The sequence below is a fragment of the Rana temporaria genome, chromosome 2 (genome assembly GCF_905171775.1).
Source record: "Rana temporaria chromosome 2, aRanTem1.1, whole genome shotgun sequence".
Taxonomy (NCBI): Eukaryota; Metazoa; Chordata; class Amphibia; order Anura; family Ranidae; genus Rana; species Rana temporaria.
Window position 1 is genome coordinate 372,824,622 of NC_053490.1, and position 19,325 is coordinate 372,843,946.

Genomic DNA, 19,325 nt, shown 5'->3' on the forward strand with positions numbered 1-19,325 from the left:
TCAATGCAGCCTACCAGTGCCCATCAATGCAGCCTCACCAGCGCCCATCAATGCAGCCTCACCAGCGCCCATCACATGCAGCACACCAGTGCCCATCAATGCAGCCTAGCAGCGCCCATCAATGCAGCCTCACCAGCACCCATCAATGCAGCCTCACAAGCGGCCATCAATGCAGCCTTACCAGCGCCCATCAATGCAGCCTACCAGTGCCCATCAATGAATGTTTGCTTGCTTCCATTAATTCGGGAGTCGGGACCCAGACCTCTGCTGCCACTGCTCCTCTAACACTATGTGCGAACAGAGCAGTGGCTGATGCTGAGACTTATTTGCTTGCTGCAGAGAGAAGAGAGTAGGAACATCAGTGGCCTGGCGCCCTAGTTTGCCTAGTGGTAGCACCGGCCCTGTTTATAAATATATCTCTCTCTCTCTCTCTCTCTCTCTCTCTCTCTCTCTATAGATATATATATACACGCATGTGTGTTTGAGATTAATGCAGTAGGCTGCGCACACTTATGCTTAGCTTACATGCAGGCAGCCGGACCCCATTTGAATCCACATATATATTGGTGTGTTTAATCCACATATGTATTTACTAAGCATGGCAACCAATCAGCTTCTAGCTTTCATTTTCACAGCTTAACTAAACGAGCAGAAGTTAGAAGCTGATTGGCTACTGATCCCAGCTGCTCCAGTTTTAGTAGAAACCCCTCTGCAATGCTAATGTTGTTAGATCAGCAGAAAGGCATACAGGTCCTTTGTATGTGTCCCAGGAGGGCCACTATCCATCCAGCCCCCCAGCTGTGTGACCTGGCTCTCCTGGGTCCTGATCCGTCTGTCACCAGTAGAGAAATGCTGTGCCTGATGAGCAGAGAGCCGGGCTCAGCACTGACTGCAGGTGACAGCAGCAGCTGGGCTCTGTGATGTGAACAGACTACGGGGTGCTGCTGGCAGCCTGCACTGTGTGTGTAGTGGGGGTGTCGCTTTCCTCTTTTCTCTAAACTCACATTCATTGCCATCCTGGCACTCCCATGAGCACAGGGGCAGCATGATTTTTGGCAGCAGGTCACCAGCTCAGCCCCTTAATCCAATAACAGAGGTAGAGGGGGTGACACAGGGTGCTTGTGTAAGAGTAGAGGAATGTATAGCTTGCAAGGGAAGGACCTGCCTTCTTAGAGGAGGAGAGGAAGGGTGGGTGCTTGGAGATCACACAAGGAGCAGTATTGGTTTGTAGACAAACCCTTTTCTTTTTTTTTTCCTCCTGGGGGGGAGGGGGTTGGGGGACCTTTTACCTTGTGTGTGGGAGCCCCACATCCCATCTCACGTGTGCTCCTTGGAAGTCCCAGCAATGCATTGGCAGCACTGATGGTCATTCCAGCACTGCTTCTTTCTATTGGAGAGCATCGTTACATCTTGTTTCAGGACCACTTCTGGTGGACAGCTCCTTCCATCCGCACCAGTCTGCCAGCGTTCCCTGGACCATTCCCATCCTTAGGATCCCTTCACCTACCTTTGGACCTCTAAGGACTACTATGCATCCTGACACTGTCTACAGGCAGCACTTCTTACATATGTAAAGCCCCCCCTAACTGCTGCAGGAAAAGGGGGGCAACTCCATCTTCACCCCCTTCTACACAGGATGGTCACTGAAGACTCCTGTCTATAAATTCAAACGCCGGTAAGTGATTTATCCCCAAAGGCATATTCCTATTGGAAAGGGGGGAGGTTAGAGCTAGCCTCTTTGCTCTATGGGCTAGCTAAAATGGTTAACTATCCCTAAGAGAGCATTCAGTCTGCCAGCTGACGATGTGCTTCGCAAGAAGAGACCTTGCTCTGATCATATTCCATTACAAGCTGGAAACTGAGCAAAAGAAAGAGAGAGAGCATCCAAAGTGAGAAGGGATTGGGGGGGGGGGGGGCAGGCTGAGCGATTACCTTTAATTCTCAAGAGCTGTGTGAGCTTGTTCTGTGCTGGCAAGACTAGAAAATGCAGATGTGCCTAATGTTGTGTGGCACAGCTTCCTATAGCTCCCCTGCAAGTGGCTGTAGTATGTTGGAGTGGATGGTAAACATTTAGTGGATTGATGCTTCATGCTTCTACATAGTTAATGGCTTGTCTGTCATTTGTCTCCTTCTGTTTCTTTATCCCTGTCTCACCCCCTGTTACTTGCTTTTGTCTGTCTAGTCGAAATGTGCCCATTTACATTGGAGTGCCTTTTGCAAGGATTCCAATATATTTCCCCCCCACTCCAGCCTCCCAGGCACTTTCATTCCTCTGTTTCACTGCCCACCTCCCTATATGCATTTTGGTCTTGTGCAACTGTGATTTACCATTCCCCCCCTATACAAAAGCATCCTCCTTATCTTTACTTCATTACTTCATCTATTCCCCAGTCTCTTTACCTTTGTCCATCATACCTCTGTATCATATTCATCCCATGCACTCTGTTCCCATTTCCATGACTCTCTCCCTAGCTCCTGGTGTAGCTCTCCCTCTTATCTCCTATACATTCCCCCCCCTCCCCTCCCTCCTATGTTTTCCTGTGCGTTAAATATTTTCATCTGCTCCTCTGAATTGCACCCATTTAACATCTTTAGGGCAGACTGCTCCAGTCTGTGGTTGGCAGCAAGAAGTCTTGATTAAAATCAGTCTTCTCTCTTGCAGTAGAGAGAGATTTACAGGCACTGAGATATAGAGGGTAATTAAAAATCCATTTTAGTTTTGTGGGAGGGGGTAAGAGAGTAGAAGAGAGAAGGGTAACATTACCCCAAGGGGATCTTCTCTTTATTAATTGGCATACCATTGGCCAGGTTACCTCTTTATTGAAATTGTACCTGCATTAGACCTGGTCTGGTGCATAGAAGGAATCCCGTGTGCAGAATATAGTTTGAAGCAGTGCAACATTTCAGGATGTGTGAAATCTTTTCAACTGTTTGTTACTAGTACTACTAACAGCAAAAGGCTAGAGTAAAGTGCTTCAGCCCAAAAATGTATAAAATACTACCCAGTCATCTATCCATCCATCTATCCATCCATCCATCTATCTATCTATCTATCGTATGTATCTATGTATCAATCGTATCTATCTATCTATCTATCTATCTATCTATCTATCTATCTATCTATCTATCTATCTATCTATCTATCTATCTATGTATCAATCGTATCTATCTATCTATCTATCTATCTATCTATCTATCTATCTATCTATCTATCTATCTATCTATCTATCTATCTTATCTATCTATCTATCTATCTATCTATCTATCTATCTATCTATCTATCTATTGTATCTATCTATTGTATCTATCTATTGTATCTATCTATTGTATCTATCTATCTATTGTATCTATCTATTGTATCTATCTATCTATCTATCTATCTATCTATCTATCTATCTATCTATCTATCTATCTATCTATCTATCTATCTATCTATTGTATGTATCTATCTATCTATCTATCTATCTATCTATCTATCTATCTATCTATCTATCTATCTATCTATCTATCTATCTATCTATCTATTGTATCTATCTATTGTATCTATCTATTGTATCTATCTATTGTATCTATCTATCTATCTATCTATCTATCTATCTATCTATCTATCTATCTATTGTATGTATCTATCTATCTATATATCGTATGTATCTGTCTATCTATCTATCTATCTATCTATCTATCTATCTATCTATCTATCTATCTATCTATCGTATGTATCTATGTATCAATCGTATCTATCTATCTATCTATCTATCTATCTATCTATCTATCTATCTATCTATCTATCTATCTATCTATCTATCTATCTATCTATCTATCCATTATAAATATATATTTATACACCTTAGCCCATAATCCTATGTATCACTATTGATGTGTTGGGGTGTTGAGACTTTCTTAAAATGAGGTTTCATCTAATGGTGAACGTTGCCCTATGTTTACAGATTACTAGGGGGGTATTGTAAGAAATGTTGATTGACAAATGAAGGCTGCACATTATATTGGCATGCATTTCTGGTTAATAGAGTGTGTAAGATGGACCCCTTAGTGTGAAATATAGGACCAAGCAGAGGCACTATTGGTTCATGTATCACGCTTATTAAAGCCCAAGAAGACTTGTTTTGATAGCATATACATGCAGATTGTTATTTTATACAGTATATGTTTCAAGTTTATAGTGTAGAGTTCTATTTTTTTAGACTAAACTATATATTAGGCACTTTAACCTATTTAAAGCAGATTGCAAGGACCTGCTGAGATATTGCTGTTTCCTCTCCAGTGTACAGCTGATTGATCTTCTGACTACCGATTATGAGGGATACCAGTTTTTGATGTGCTTATGTGTACATACACACAAGCTGTGTTTATTGGAGAGTACGGGAAATGAATGCAAATGTGTACAGATTGCATTCTGGGAGCATTTTTCCTTCCCAACTGTGTTTTACTGCATTTCATATTGCTATGTTTGCCTCGGCTGCACAGTAGTTTGACCCCTGGACTACAGATTACTGGGACACTTTTATACTGATATATTCATAATACAGTGTAAAACCATACATGGATTGCTAGTAACAAAAACAAGCAATCCTTCTTTAATGTCATTATATCTACAGGATATGTATTCATTTATTGATAGTCTGTATAGTTTCTTAAATGTAATTATCTATCTATCTATCTATCTATCTATCTATCTATCTATCTATCTATCTATCTATCTATCTATCTATCTATCTATCTATCTATCTATGTATCTATCTATCTATCTATCTATCAATCTATCTACCTATCATCTTTGTTTATGGAACCCCAATTACTAATTATAATTGTTTACTCAATATTGCTTTTTTGATCAATTGACACTAATCAATTCAAGTCGAGTGAAGGCTGCTAATTGCATTATGTTCAGCTATATTATAACATGTATAGTGGCAACCTATGCAGGGTAGTCTAGTATTTGAGACCAAATAGATTTGAGTATTATAACAGTTGCATAGATACCAAGGATTTCTTCAAGAAAGAAAGTAATCCCTTGGGACCCCAGAAACACTATAAAATCAAGAGTATTCAAACATTCCCATACTTACAATTCCCATACTTCATTATAACTAGGGGTAACAATAGTTGTAAAAAAAAAATCCAAACTTTTTTTCATTGCTTGCCATTATCTCTAAATGCCCTAGGGCAGCCTTTCTCAAGCTTTTTACTTTGGGGGAACCCTTGAAATCATGATCTCAGGGACCCCCTACTAATCAATGGTCTCAGGGAACACCAACTAATCATTAGCATATCTATAGCCTGGGCTTTTTTTAGCTGGAACTTGGGGGAACTCACCTCTGGCTCAGGCCCTTTGCTCTCTGTTCACCACTATCACTTGTAAACACAGAAGTCCGGCTTCTGTGTTTACAAGTGACAGCTTGTCTTTCAATGCCTCCCACAGATCGGATCTCCTGGGCAGCTCCCACTAAGTGTAGGATGGGGACCTGGAAGATGTAGGTGCCTGTGGTGCAGTGTGGATGATCTCCCTGCAAATGAGAGAGGTGGAGCCACCTAGAGTGTGCGGGGAGGTACTAGGGGAAAAAGAGTGGTGAAGGTGAGATGTGGATGGAGGATGCAGAGGTAAGCAGCTTTTGGAGAATGCTCTGCACTCTGTGTTTAGCGCATCCCTGAACTTTGCACTATGTATGAAGCACAACCCTAAACTCTGAACTCTGTGTGTAACCCTACCGAACTCTGCACTGTATACATAATGCATTTCTGGTATTTAATGCCCCTTTAAAACCCTCCCACTATTAGTAGGATTTCACCATGCCCACTATTTTCTTTTCTTTGGAGGGTGTGTGTGTGGTAGGGGGTTTTGGGGGTTATGGCTGAGTTCCTGCACATATTTTCTGAGAAAAAAGGCCTGTCTATAGCTCGTGGTACATTAGCGTTAATTACAATATATATTTGACAGCCAGTACTACTCTAAATTACAAAGTTTGTTTCAGTAATAATATTAATAAGGTGAAACAAATACTAATCATAATGGGCAAAAAAGGAATATGGACAGTGAAAATTGCAGTGTTAGCCTCACATTGATGGTCAGTGGAGAAATGTTCACTTATTATGATAGTCAATGGAAAAGTACCTTTCTTCATTAGTGGTCAATGTAATGCTCCCTTGCATGGGTGGCCAGTGGAAAAATGCCCACTTAGATTGGTTATTGGTGGGAGTAGGTTCTCATTACTTTGGTGGTCATTGTAGTGAGAGACACTACCCATTACACTGGTGGTCAGATCATTAGTGTCAGTGTGTTAGGACCTGGGCTTGAACCTGGGACATATGGTGTGTCTGGTGGTGACTCTGCTTGCTGAGCCACCTGGAATGCTAGACAGCTCCTTGGACAGTTCCTTTGATAGTTCCTTGAATGATCTTGTCTTGAATCTTGTTTGCCTTGAACCTTGAACCCTTTGCTCCTCCCATGAACTTCCTGATTTAAGCCATGTCTCTGCACTTCCTGGTTGCCAGAATATTGTGCCTTCACCAGCCAATATCTTGCTCCTGTCTCTCTTGCTGCCGACCGTATCTTTGCTACCATTCGCTACCGACATTTGGCTCGTCCCCTGACTACGCCTCTGCTGAATCCCAACCTGCAACTATTTGTTACCGACTTTTGGCTTGTTCCCCGACTACGCTTCTGCTTGATCCCTACTTGTTATATCTGCTTCCGGATCCCGGCTTGCCCACCTCTTGGTGGGGCTATCCTGAGGACTGCAACCTGGCACTAACACGCAGCAAAGCCCATCTCCACCATCAGGAGCTCTGGTGAATACTGGTTAGTGCTTAGAGCCCGCACCTCAGGCCTAGTACACACAAGAGGATTATCCGCTGGAAACGGTCCTCCGGACCGTTCCCGCGGATAAATCCTCTGGCGGATTTTGATCTGATGGTTGTACTAACCATCAGATCGAAATCCGCGTGGAATCCATCCGCGGTGACGTGTCGCGCCGTCGCCGCGATGATGACGTGGCGACGTGCGCGACACTGGAAGGTCCCACGCATGCGTCGAATCATTACGACGCATGCGAGGGAGGGGATCGGACGGATTGATCCGGTGAGTCTTTACAGACCACCGGATCAATCCACTGGACAGGATTCCAGCGGATAGATTTCTTAGCATGCTAAGAAATTTTTATCCGCTGGAAATCCATCGGCCCAAAAAATATCCGCGGATAAATATCCGCTGGGCCGTACACACCACAGGATCTATCCGCTGGAACTGATCCGCGGATAAATACCAGCGGATAGATCCTCTCGTGTGTACGGGGCCTCAGGTGAACCCGTGTCATTAGCCAGGGTGACCTGTGTGAATCTCTGATCTGCTGCTATAGGTACTGTCCTCTGAGCCTGACTCCAGACCGTGACACAGTGGTTACTTATCTGGGAGTTGGAAATGTCTCACTGTTCAAGGAACCACCATCAGCTTCTGATTGCGGATTCCATTGAACATTGTTTGAGAAAGGTCACTCCAGGCTATTAAACAACCTTAATTCTGTTACTGAAAAGAATCCTTCCTATGATTCATGATAAAATATTCTGTCCTCCTGCTCAACTGATATGCCCTTGTCTTTTGTACAGTGCTTGAAGTATAAAGTTAATTTGCCAAATGTTGATAATGATCTTGGATGCATTTATGAATAATAATTAGATCACATCTGAGGTGCCTTTTATGTCAAACTGAACACATTTTTCTAACCTTTAATTGAATGTGAGAACTCTCATCCCTTTTAAATTATTAACTGTCTGCTTAAACATTTTAGAAATCTGCTACGTCCTTCTTAAAGTGTTATGCTCAAAACTTTACCCCATTTTGAGATCTTGCCCTATAAGTGATTTGTATTGAATGTGGTCCTGTTACCATGGCCTGTCTGTGTAACGCTATTTTTATTAACATTGAAAGTTATCCCCCATTTAATGACCATTTTTATACTTTGTCATCGCCCTTCCAGAATATGTTTCTATTCTGCTGAGGTTCAATAATTCTACATAACTTTGTGTCATCAGCAAAAAGGGCTAAAGTAATAAAATGACTAAAAATAACTGGGCCCAGCTATGATCCTTGTGGTACCTTCTGCTGACTTTTTCCTATAGTGTGTTTTATTAGCACGTGCTTTGAGTTGTTATTATAATGTTTAGCTTACCCATATTTTATGTAAGTCTCATGTTTTACATACTTGATGCACCTTATTTCCATTATTATAAATATGCACATAATACTGTAAATGTGGATTCTGCTACTAGTGCTTACCTGTATTTCAACACAGTCATCCAATTCTCCCAGATTAAAAACTGCTGGGAAAAATTCTCATTAACGCAGAGAGACTTGAGCACAGGTGGTCATAAATGGCCTGAGCTCACCCCCAATTTGATGAAAATCTGGCCATTTAGGGCTATCCTAGGGGGATAATAATGAGTATATTGAAGCGCTCATTATTGCAAACAGTGATTTTCTAACTTGTATAATTTTTATGCAGTTGGGCTTATCTTGCACTTTACTAATTGAGAAGAGTTAAAGAACACTTCACTATACTTGTACTGCTTCTACTAATCAGCTGAGTTGTTTAGTATATCTTGGTGGGTCTCCGCGATTTTAAGCATAATGGAGATGCCTGCCGGCCCAGTGCTGTTGAGGAGAGTATTATGCGGCGTACACACGATAATTTTTTGGCATGAATTAAAAACAACGGGCCAGATCCACGAAGTGAGGCGTATTTTTAAGCAGGCGTAGCGTATCGTTTTTACGCTACGCCGCCGCTACTTTGAGAGGCAAGTGCTGTATTCACAAAGTACTTGCCTCTAAAGTTACGGCGGCGTAGCGTACATCTGCCAGCGTAAGGGCGCGGAATTCAAATGATAAAGATGTGGGCGTGTTTTATGTTAATTCTACTTGACCCTACGTAAATGACGTATATTTTGAACGACGCATGCGCCGTCCGTGGGGGTATCCCTGTGCGCATGCTCAAAATCACGCCGCAAATAGTCAATGCTTTCGACGTGAACGTAATTTACGCAAAGCCCTATTCGCGAACGTTTTACGCAAACAACGTACATGACGAAAAATTTGACGCTGGCCCAACGTCCATACTTAACATTGCGTACGCCTCATAGAGCAGGGGTAACGTTACGCCGAAAAAAGCCTTACGTAAACGACATAAAAAAATGCGCCAGGTGGACGTACGTTTGTGGATTGGCGTATCTAGCTAATTTGCATACTCAACGCGGAAATCAACGGAAGCGCCACCTAGCAGCCAGCGTAAATATGCACCTTAGATCCGACGGCGTACTAAGACGTACGTCAGTCAGATCTAGCCCAGCTTCAGGCGTATCTTGTTTTGTGGATACAAAAGAAAGATATGCCGGAGCAACCTAGAAGTTACGCGGCGTATCAATAGATACGCCACCGTAACTGCTTCGTGGATCCGGGCCAACGTTTTTAAAACGTCATTTAAAATGATCGTGTGTGGGCCACTTATCATTTCTGAAAAACGAAAAAAATTTTTTTAGAACATGCTGCATTTTTTAACGTTGTTTTAAAAAATTTCATTTTTCGGGTTGTAAAAATATGATCGTGTGTGGGCTAAAACGATGTTTTAAACCCACGCATGCTCAGAAGCAAGTTATGAGACGGGAGCGCTCATTCTGGTAAAACTACCATTCATAATGGAGTAAGCACATTCATCACGCTGTAACAGACAAAAAAGCACAAATCGTCTTTTACTAACACGGAACCAGCTAAAGCAGCCAAAAGGCAATTAGAACTTCCCCTTTAGAGTGCCGTTGTACGTGTTGTACGTCACCGCGCTTTGTTCATCATTTTTTAAAAACGATGGTGTGTGGGCAACGTCATTTTTAATGATGAAGTTGGAAAAACTTTGTTTTTTGGACATGCTGAAAAACAACGTTTTTTTTTTCAAGCCGAAAAATGATCCTGTGTACGCGGAATTACTGTCATTTTAGGGCACATCCATTTACAAAATTACCTCACATTATTATCTCCAAACTGTTTCCTTTTGAAAACATTGAAATGTTTTTACAAAGCTGAAGAAAAGACAGTTTAGAACTGGCGCACAGCGAGGAGGTATGAGGTTTGGGTTTGCCTCGAAATGGGTTTGCTAAGGATCCAGTGCATTTAAAATTCATGGTCCTGAAAATTACCAGACTGAATTTTGTGTAACAATTAATGATGAACTTTGGTTCGGTCCAATCCCATGGGATGTAGGATAATAGCAGGCTCCTCCCATTTAGCTGTGGCCCGGGGATTCTGCACTCCACAGCCACACGTAATAAAGGGGTGAGGATGCTGGCGAAGTCATTGACTTAATATGGCTACATGACCATACATGGTGTTTTTTTTTTTTTTATCATTTTCACTTAGTTTTTATTGTACACCATTTTTCTTTAAAATTGAGTGTGAAACGTGTCCTAGGTTCCGTTGCTGTGACTTGTGGTGCCTGTTTCCATTTTTTTTACATTAAAGTTACGTTGGATTGGAGTGCGGCCGTCCTGATCATCTTTTGTTCTTCTTTAAAATTCCTGCAAAGCTAAAAATTGGTCTTGGGTTTTTTTGTTTTTTGTTTTTTTCTTTTGATACAGCCTTTTTTCTATTTCAGGGTCTGCAATATATAATTATTTCTGACACACCAAAGTTGCCTTTTTTTTTTCGTAATGTGTTACCACATATACTTGTGTGTTAAAGGGGGTACATGTGGGAAAGCAGTGTGCACCATGGCAGTGAGGAGGTTGTAGGAGGCAAGCAGGCTCTACAAGACAAAGCGATGATGGGACCATGCCATGTGGAGGCAGGGCACATCTGCCTTTTCTATTTCAGAGTGGCCATGCCATACAGACACAGCACATACAGGAGGTAGTTGAGTGGCTAACAAATCTTCCTCTTCCTTCTCTCAGGCACAGAGCAGCCTATTGACTGCAACTTCGGTTAATGCACCTTCTTCTTACTCCTCCTCCGCTTCTGCTAATCTTGCCATAGCCCTATAAATTGATGTAGTGCCCACCCCAAATTTAGGGGGCGCTATTTCAAATTTTGGGGAAGTCTGGGCCTATACTTGGCCCAGACCTGTTTGATCAACACAAATTTGCCTCTGTTCCTGCTGTGGTACTACTTGGTAGTTTCCCTTGTTGCCTGCAGGTGATGTTGCCATCTTGGCCTTTATGTTGGAAGGCAGGTGTACCATGGTGTATTGGGTGACCCCGCTGTGCATGCTGGGGAGGGGTACTTAAGGGGCAGTCACATTTTATGGGATCCTTTGCCTCGTGGCCCTCCTAGCGCGAGGTGCGTATGTGTGTATGTGTGAGCCCAACTTCGGGGCCGCGTTGTCCCAGAGTTGCTTCCCTGTATAGTGGGCCCATCTATTCTGGCTGGGGCCTGCAATCCCAAAGGGGGATCCCAAGCTGTCTGTCCATAAGGGAGGAAGCTGTCTTGATGAGGGAAACCGGGGGAGGATGGGGGGAGGACCTTTGCCGGTCTCCTGGAGGAGACCGGCAAAGTGCTGGCGTCTCGAGTTGTCAACTCAGCCAGAAAACTGACCATGCTGTGCTCTCATGCTAAATGTGGTAACTTTGAAATAGGAGAGCAGGGGGGCTGCCAGGAATACCAGGTATTTCACACAAAAGAAGCAATGCAAAGACAACAGGATACCTTTTCCTACAAGTACATGGTACAATGGGCACATATTAGGAATATGAAATGTTCGGTTAACATATTATTTAACAAATATATATGAATAAGTGTGATTTTTCACAATGATAATCAACAGTATTAATCAATAGTATTAAGCATTATGTTTACCATACAAGGTGTTAAAGTCGGGAATACAGAAGTAGTTATACGTGTGGGTCAATGACATGAATTTCAGGCAAATATGCAGAGTATAGATCAGTGACCTAAATTATCCGCTTGCCGACCAGAAGCTGTCATTATACTGCGACAGGTCGACTCATTCCCAAGAATTGGCATAGCTGTACATCAGTCCCTTTACTGCACAACAGGGGAGCTGATGCATTTGGCTGGCCACCTGCGATCATTCCACAGAGATCCAGAACAGGAATCTGTAATATAAACAAACAGATACCTGTTCTGACAGGGAAGTACAGAGTGATGGTCTGTTACTATGGATCAGGAACAACGATCTCTCTCTACTGGCATCCAGTCGCCTCCCCCAACAGTTATAAACACCTCCCAGGGAACACATTTAACCCCTTGATTGCCAGTGTAACTTATACAGTAATCAGTGCATTTTTATAGCACTGATCGCTGTATAAATGTCACTGATCCCCAAAAAGTGTCAAAAGTGTCGCAGTTCCACAAAAAAATCGACGATCACCACCATTACTAGTAATAAAATAAATAATAATAAACAAAATGCCATAAATGTATACCCTATTTTGTAGACGCTCTAACTTTTGCCCAAACCAATCAATATACGCTTATTGCATTTTTACCAAAAATATGCAGAAGAATACATATTGGCTTAAACTGATGAAGAAATGTGTTTGTTTGTTTTTTTGGGATATTTATAATAGCAAAAAGTTAAAAATATTGTTTTTGTTTTAAAATTGTCCGTCTTTCTTTGTTTATAGCACAAAAAAATTAAACCGCAGAGCCGATCAAATACCACCAAAATAAAGCTTTATTTTTTTGGGCACGACTGTGCAATTGTCAGTTAAAGGCGACGCAGTGCCGTATTGTAAAAAAAGGCCTGGTCATTAAGGGGGTAAATTGTTCCGGGGCGGAAGTGGTTAATCCCCCTTCCTGTTCCAACGCAGGCAATAATTAGACTGCACTGCCAGCACAGAGTCTGATGTATATTGTGGCAAGAATCATTTGAGGATCCTGGGAAGAATTCTGACTCATTCTGTCCCTAGATGGCACACCACTGCTTTCATATACCATTTTTAAGCATGTGAAATCTTCCTTATAGAAAATACAAAATATGTATTATTTATTTACAGATTGAGATCATTTTCTGCACTTAAAGGCCATGATATAAGGGGATATGTCAGGATTGAAATATGGGACATCACTTTGCAAACTTGTTTTTTTGAGTGCAAGCTCCAAGGCTGTTTGCTTTATTCTTAATTATTGGCAAGTCAGTAACTCAAAATCATGTGTCCTGACATTTCAAGAAGTGAAAAAGCAATAGGAAAGACTTTACCTTCTAACAAGTCAGCATGTACACCTCCTGTGTTGCTATCCAAATAGGGTCTTGATGCCGACGTAACGCAAATATGCAGCCTTTGGCCTTTAAGGGGTTGTGCCAGGGTGATCACCCTGGTGCTGTTTTTTAGAACTGACGGTCAGCTTTCTTATGATAACAACCGATGTAGATAAGCAGCCGCTCGGCTCTTATTAGAAACAGCGGGAGGGCATGTCCCTCCCCTGCCCTCCTGCCAGTGTTGCCAACCCCCCAAAGTGAAATTTACTGGCAGAAAGCCAAAATTTACACACGGCACCAATTTTTTACTGGCAAATAATTGTGACATTTACTGTCAGAGCTGCATTTATTACTGACATTTCAAAAAAAGTACCTAGAACAGACGTTTTCAGTGCTTAACCATGCAAATATCAATATTTTAATGATAAACATGTAGCTAGTGCTATTAGCAATGTGTTAAAGTTAAACAAAAGCAAATAATTATATTTCTCCATTTACATGAAGGTCAGATTAATATAACCCAGCCAGCACAGAGATCCCCCATATATCAGAGTGTACAGGATTCCCCCTTACATTGCAAGTGAACTCTGACATTAAGGGGAATGCTGCAGATCATGATCCAAGGGGAACTCTGATGTAAGGTCGCCAGAGATCACCTTATGTCAGAGTCCACTGCATTACCCTTTACAGTACATCAGATTTCCCAATTACATCAGGGGTGGACAGGACACAGGAGGTGGTCAGAGGATGGTGGACAGGACACAGGAGGTGGTCAGAGGATGGCGGACAGGATACAGGGAATAGCATGACAGAGATTGTGAACATCTGTGAATCTGTACAATCACACCACTGCCATTCTTGTCTGAAAACTGCTGCCTGTGCCTGCCTGTAGACATCAAATTGATGGCATCCAGCCAAGGGATGGATGGATGGATGGATGTTGCAACCAGGCAAGGGGTCCGGTGGTGGGACTCTCTTTAAGTTCAAGTTGGTGTGTGTATGTATGCACTCCACTCACTCACCAGGCAGGGGGCTGCAGCCAGGGCACTGGTCAGGGGGCCTTGTGTGTGTGTGTCCGTCTGGGGCAAGGAGGGCGGGTCAGTGCTGTAGCGCTGTCCATTGAGCTCTCTTGTGGTGCTGGTGCATTGGTTCGGCCAGTCCTTCGGCTTCACTGTACTGTCCACACACTGCACAGGTTCCTTCAGTGCCTCCACCATTATCCTGCTCGGCTCCTGGCATTTAAGATTTTCCGGCCGGTGCCGTGTAGTGGGCGGCACGGACTCAGGATCAGATTGTCTCGGGGGAATTCCAGAGCTGCGCATTCACAGTTCACACCCACCATGATGGCAGCCATTTTTACTGCCACTTTTCTGCAGGCGTTTGGCACCACTGCCACCCGCCGCCTTCCGCGCCTTACATTCCAATAAAAATGCTAAAAAAAATTTAAGGGACTGTGTAAAAATAAAATAAAATAAAGAAGATTTTTTTTTAAAGTGCCTGTCCCTCTGTGTTCGCAAAAGCGAACGCATACATAAGTCGCGCCCACAAATGTAAACAGTATTCAAACCACACATGTGAGTTATCGACGAGATCGTTCGAACAAGAGCAATAATTCTCATGCAAGACCTCCTCTATTACTTTAAACAGGTAACCTGTAGAATTTTTTAAAACATTGCCTATGGAGATTTTTAAGTACCGTCGTTTCTCACCATTCCACGAGTGCGACATGTTAGGTATCTATTTATTCTGCATAACATCACTTTTTTCTTATTAAACAAAAGCATTGGGCTAACTTTACTGTTTTTTTTTTAATTCATGAAATTGTATTTCTTTCAACAAAATTGCATTTGAAAGACCGCTACGCAAATACAGTGTGACAAAATATTGCAACTATCACCATTTTTTTCTGTAGGGTCTCTGTTAAAAAAAAAAAAAAAAAAAAAAAATATATATATATATATATATATATATATATATATGGGCGAGTTTTTTGCTAATGAATCGTGACCCGACGTGATTGACTTTTTTGTGAACGGCGCATGCGCCGTCCGTGGACATATCCCATTGCGCATGCTCCAAATTACGCCACAAAGACTTATTGGTTTCGACGTGAACGTCCAACCCCATTCATGGACGACTTACGCAAACGACGTAAAAATTTTAAAATTCGACGCGGGACCGACGTCCATACTTAAAGGATCACTAAAGGAATTTTTTTTTTTAGCTAAATAGCTTCCTTTACATTACTGCAGTACTGGTTTCATGTCCTGATTGGTCGTTTTTGCTTTGAAGTTGCTGTAATTCTGCTCTGATCTCCACACTTCCTGGTTGTCTGTTTCCTTATAACCACAGTACTGGGAGCTTTTCACTGTAGGTCTAAGCTGTCATTACTGTGTGTCTAAAACTTAACAGAACCAATCAGATTCACTTTAAAAACAAAACACTGCCCTGGATGTGTTTGTTTTTGTTCTGTGTGTTTCTCTAGTTCACAGGAACATGAAACCAGTTTAAAAGTGAAACTAACCTGCAGGCACATTATATGATTGATTTTTATCTATTTGTAATCATTTTTAAAAGGAATCAGTTAACTTTTATGTCTCTATACCCTGTAAACAGTCATTTCAGCAAAACATTTTTTTCCCTTTAGTGACCCTTTAACATTGGCTGGGCCAGCTTTTTGGTGGACTAACTTTACGCCTGAAAACGCCGTACGTAAACGGCGTATCTTTACTGCGACGGGCAGGCGTACGTTCGTAAATAGGCGTATCTTGCTGATTTACGCATTCTAGGCGTAAATCAGCGTTCACGCCCCTAGCGGCCAGCCTAAATAGACAGCTAAGATAAGACGGTGCAGGCCGTTGTATCTTAGCTATATTTAAGTGTATCTCAATTTGAGAATACACGTAAATATACGACTTCTTAGATTCAGAGTTACGACGGCGTATCTACTGATACGCCGGCTTAACTCTTTCTGAATCTGGCTATAAGTAATTTTCTTGCAAAAAATACTGATTTTAACTTGTAAGCAACAAGTGTCAGCAAAAGGCTTAGGCATAAAGGTGTTAGAGAAATATTCCACATTTAAAAAAAATAAAATAAAAAAATAAAAATAAAAATAAAAAGCAAGACGAAGTTGATATGCTTATTTTAAGGCATGGTGGAGAGTCCTGTGGAGTGAGCAGCATATATGGTTACCCCTCTATGCATCTTGAGATGCATCTTTCAGTAATCTACACTGCATTGAAATTAGTTTGTTTAGAGTTCCTCCACTTTGCACATCGGCTTAGCTGTTTGTGCTGTTTTTTTTTTTTTAGATATATTTTCTTGTTTTTATTTTAGAATATTATAGGGAACATAATTCTTGCTAACACAGTGAACAGCAAAAAACAGAAAAGTGGGTAATTGGGCATATTTTAGATAGATACACTGAAAAATAGATATAAATAGATAGATACATGTACAGACAGCTACATACAGGTATCAGCAGAATTAGCTGAGATTGGAAACCCCATCCCTCTGTTAGTTTTCTGATTCTCTCCCCTTGAGAGCTGATAAAGACAGAATTTCAATGGGATTTCCAGGAAGCTGCAGCTTCAAGTTGTAACCCTTTTGTGATCATTTTCTATATGCACTGTTGGCCTGGACTATAGACGGTCACCAAATGTATATTTCGCATTTCACATAATAATAAAAGCTAGTAACATTTTCATGCTGAGTTGACTTTTCATTGCACAGCACTGTTTTTTTTTTTTTTTTAAGGAATTTTTACAGTTACGTATAAAAAGTAGTTCAATAAGTGACATTAATTTCTATTAGTAATCATTGATTTTAAGATTAGCGGAATGGAATTGTAACTCCTGGAAGCAGAGTCTTGAATCCATCACTGTTAATCAACTCGGTACCCATAAAAACTCAGTACAATGCTATTTCAACTATATGTCAGTTTATTTCCAAGGGCCCTGCCCCTAGCTGCCTTCCTTCTAATACATGGCTGTGTCAGTTCTTCCCTGCTGTAGAGCTCCTCTCTGCTGCGTCTGTACTGTAAAGTGAAAAACCTCCTTTATACACATAACGCTATCACAGCATCTTCATCCCACTCTCTCTGTACTGGCAAAAGCAGATTGTAAGCTGAATTTCCCTCTCTATTTCCTGTGACTCTAATCAGGGACTACAGGGAAGATGCTGCAGCTGTCCCCTCCCAGCACAAAACACAAGAAATATTATCCGTAATGATAGCCAAAGGGAAAGGAGAATGAGAAAATAAATAAAAGACAAGGAAGAGCAAAGATAATAAAGGAGCTGGGCACAGGGAGAAATGGAAAGGTGAGGCAGACATGTCTGTGCTCTGCCACATGACATTTACAATGGTACAAAGTTGACAAGGTTGGAAGGTGAACCAGCCAAAACCTCCAAAATATATACCGTTGATAATTATTGGTCTTGGCTTAGATTTTTTAAAGGGAATATCTATTCTATTTAATAATATATTAGATGTACATGTTAAAGAGATCAGTTTGATGTAAGTATTGTTATCAATGCATGTTCATTTTATTTTAAAAACATTTAAAGTTTGTAAATATAAATGTACAAGTGGACAGCCATATTTGATCATTACATGCCCATAATAATCATGATGCAGCTTTATGGCGTTGAGCTGCTGTAAAGAAAGGTTAATCTAGCATGACCTATTTAACCACTTAAGACCCAGACCTTTATGCAGGTAAAGGACCTGGCCAGTTTCTTGCGTTTCGCCACTGCGTCGCTTTTACTGACAATTGCGCAGTCGTGCGACGTGGCTCCCAAACAAAATTGGCGTCCTTTTTTTCACACAAATAGAGCTTTCTTTTGGTGGTATTTGATCACCTCTGCGGTTTTTAATTTTTTGCGCTATAAACAAAAATAGAGCGACAATTTTGAAAAAAATTCAATATTTTTTACCTTTTGCTATAATAAATATCCCACAAAAAGATATAAAAAAACGTTTTTTTTCCCTCAGTTTAGGCCGATACGTATTCTTCTACCTATTTTTGGTAAAAGAAAATTGCAATGAGCGTTTATCGTTTGGTTTGCGCAAAATTTATAGCGTTTACAAAATATGAGATAGTTTTATTGCATTTTTATAAAAAAAATGTTTTTTACTACTAATGGCGGCGATCAGCGATTTTTTTCGCGACTGCGACATTATGGCGGACACTTCGGACAATTTTGACACATTTTTGGGACCAATGTCATTTTCACAGCAAAAAATGCTATAAAAATGCATTGTTTACTGTGAAAATGACAGTGCAGTTTAGGAGTTAACCACTAGGGGGCGCTGTAGGGGTTACCTCATATGTTTTTCTAACTGTAGGGGGACGGGGCTGGACGTGTGACGTCATTGATCGTGTTTCCCTATATTAGGGAACACACGATCAATGAAGCTGCCACTGGGAAGAATGGGGAAGCTTCCCCGTTCTTCAGCTCTGGGGACCGATCGCGGGACTCCAGCGGTGATCGGGTTCACGGGGTCCCGCAGCCGCGGAGCTTTGGACCGGGTTGCAGGCGCGCACCTGCGACCCGCGGCTGGGCACTTAAAGAGGACGTACAGGTAGGTGCTTGTGCCCAGCCGTGCCATTCTGCTGACGTATATCTGCAGGAGGCAGTCCTTAAGTGGTTAATGATCGATTTATTGATACTGTTATTTTGGATGTATTTGTATATTTTATATATATATATATATATATATATATATATATATATATATATACACATATATATATATCTATTATATAGATTATTTTATTTAAAGTCAATGGGCCAGATTCACAGATATTTACACTTGCGCCATGTATCAGTGATACGCTACGCCGCCGTACCTTACCTGGTGGAATTTCGAATCCTCAGCAATTTTGCGCCGTAAGTTACGGCGGCGTAGTGTATTTCTGGCGGCGGAATTCAAAATGGCGGGTAGGGGGCATGATTCATTTAAATGAAGCGCATCCCCACGCCGAATGAACTGTGCATGCTCCGTTTCGAAATTTCCCGTCGCGCTTTGCGCGAAATGACGTTGCACCGACGTTATTTTTTTGACATTAGACGTGAGTTACGTCCTTTCCTATTCACGGACGACTT

At 41.5% G+C, this 19,325-nt stretch overlaps 1 protein-coding gene across 1 annotated transcript in view; it reads left to right on the forward strand.

Annotated features, from left to right (window-relative positions):
* Window positions 1–1,033: 1,033 nt before the first annotated feature.
* GRM4 (glutamate metabotropic receptor 4) overlaps window positions 1,034–19,325 on the forward strand; it is a 262,245-nt gene continuing 243,953 nt past the window's right edge. The window contains exon 1 of the mRNA XM_040337806.1: window positions 1,034–1,675. The gene's annotated coding sequence lies outside the window, so the exon portion shown is untranslated. The remainder of the gene's footprint in view (window positions 1,676–19,325) is intronic.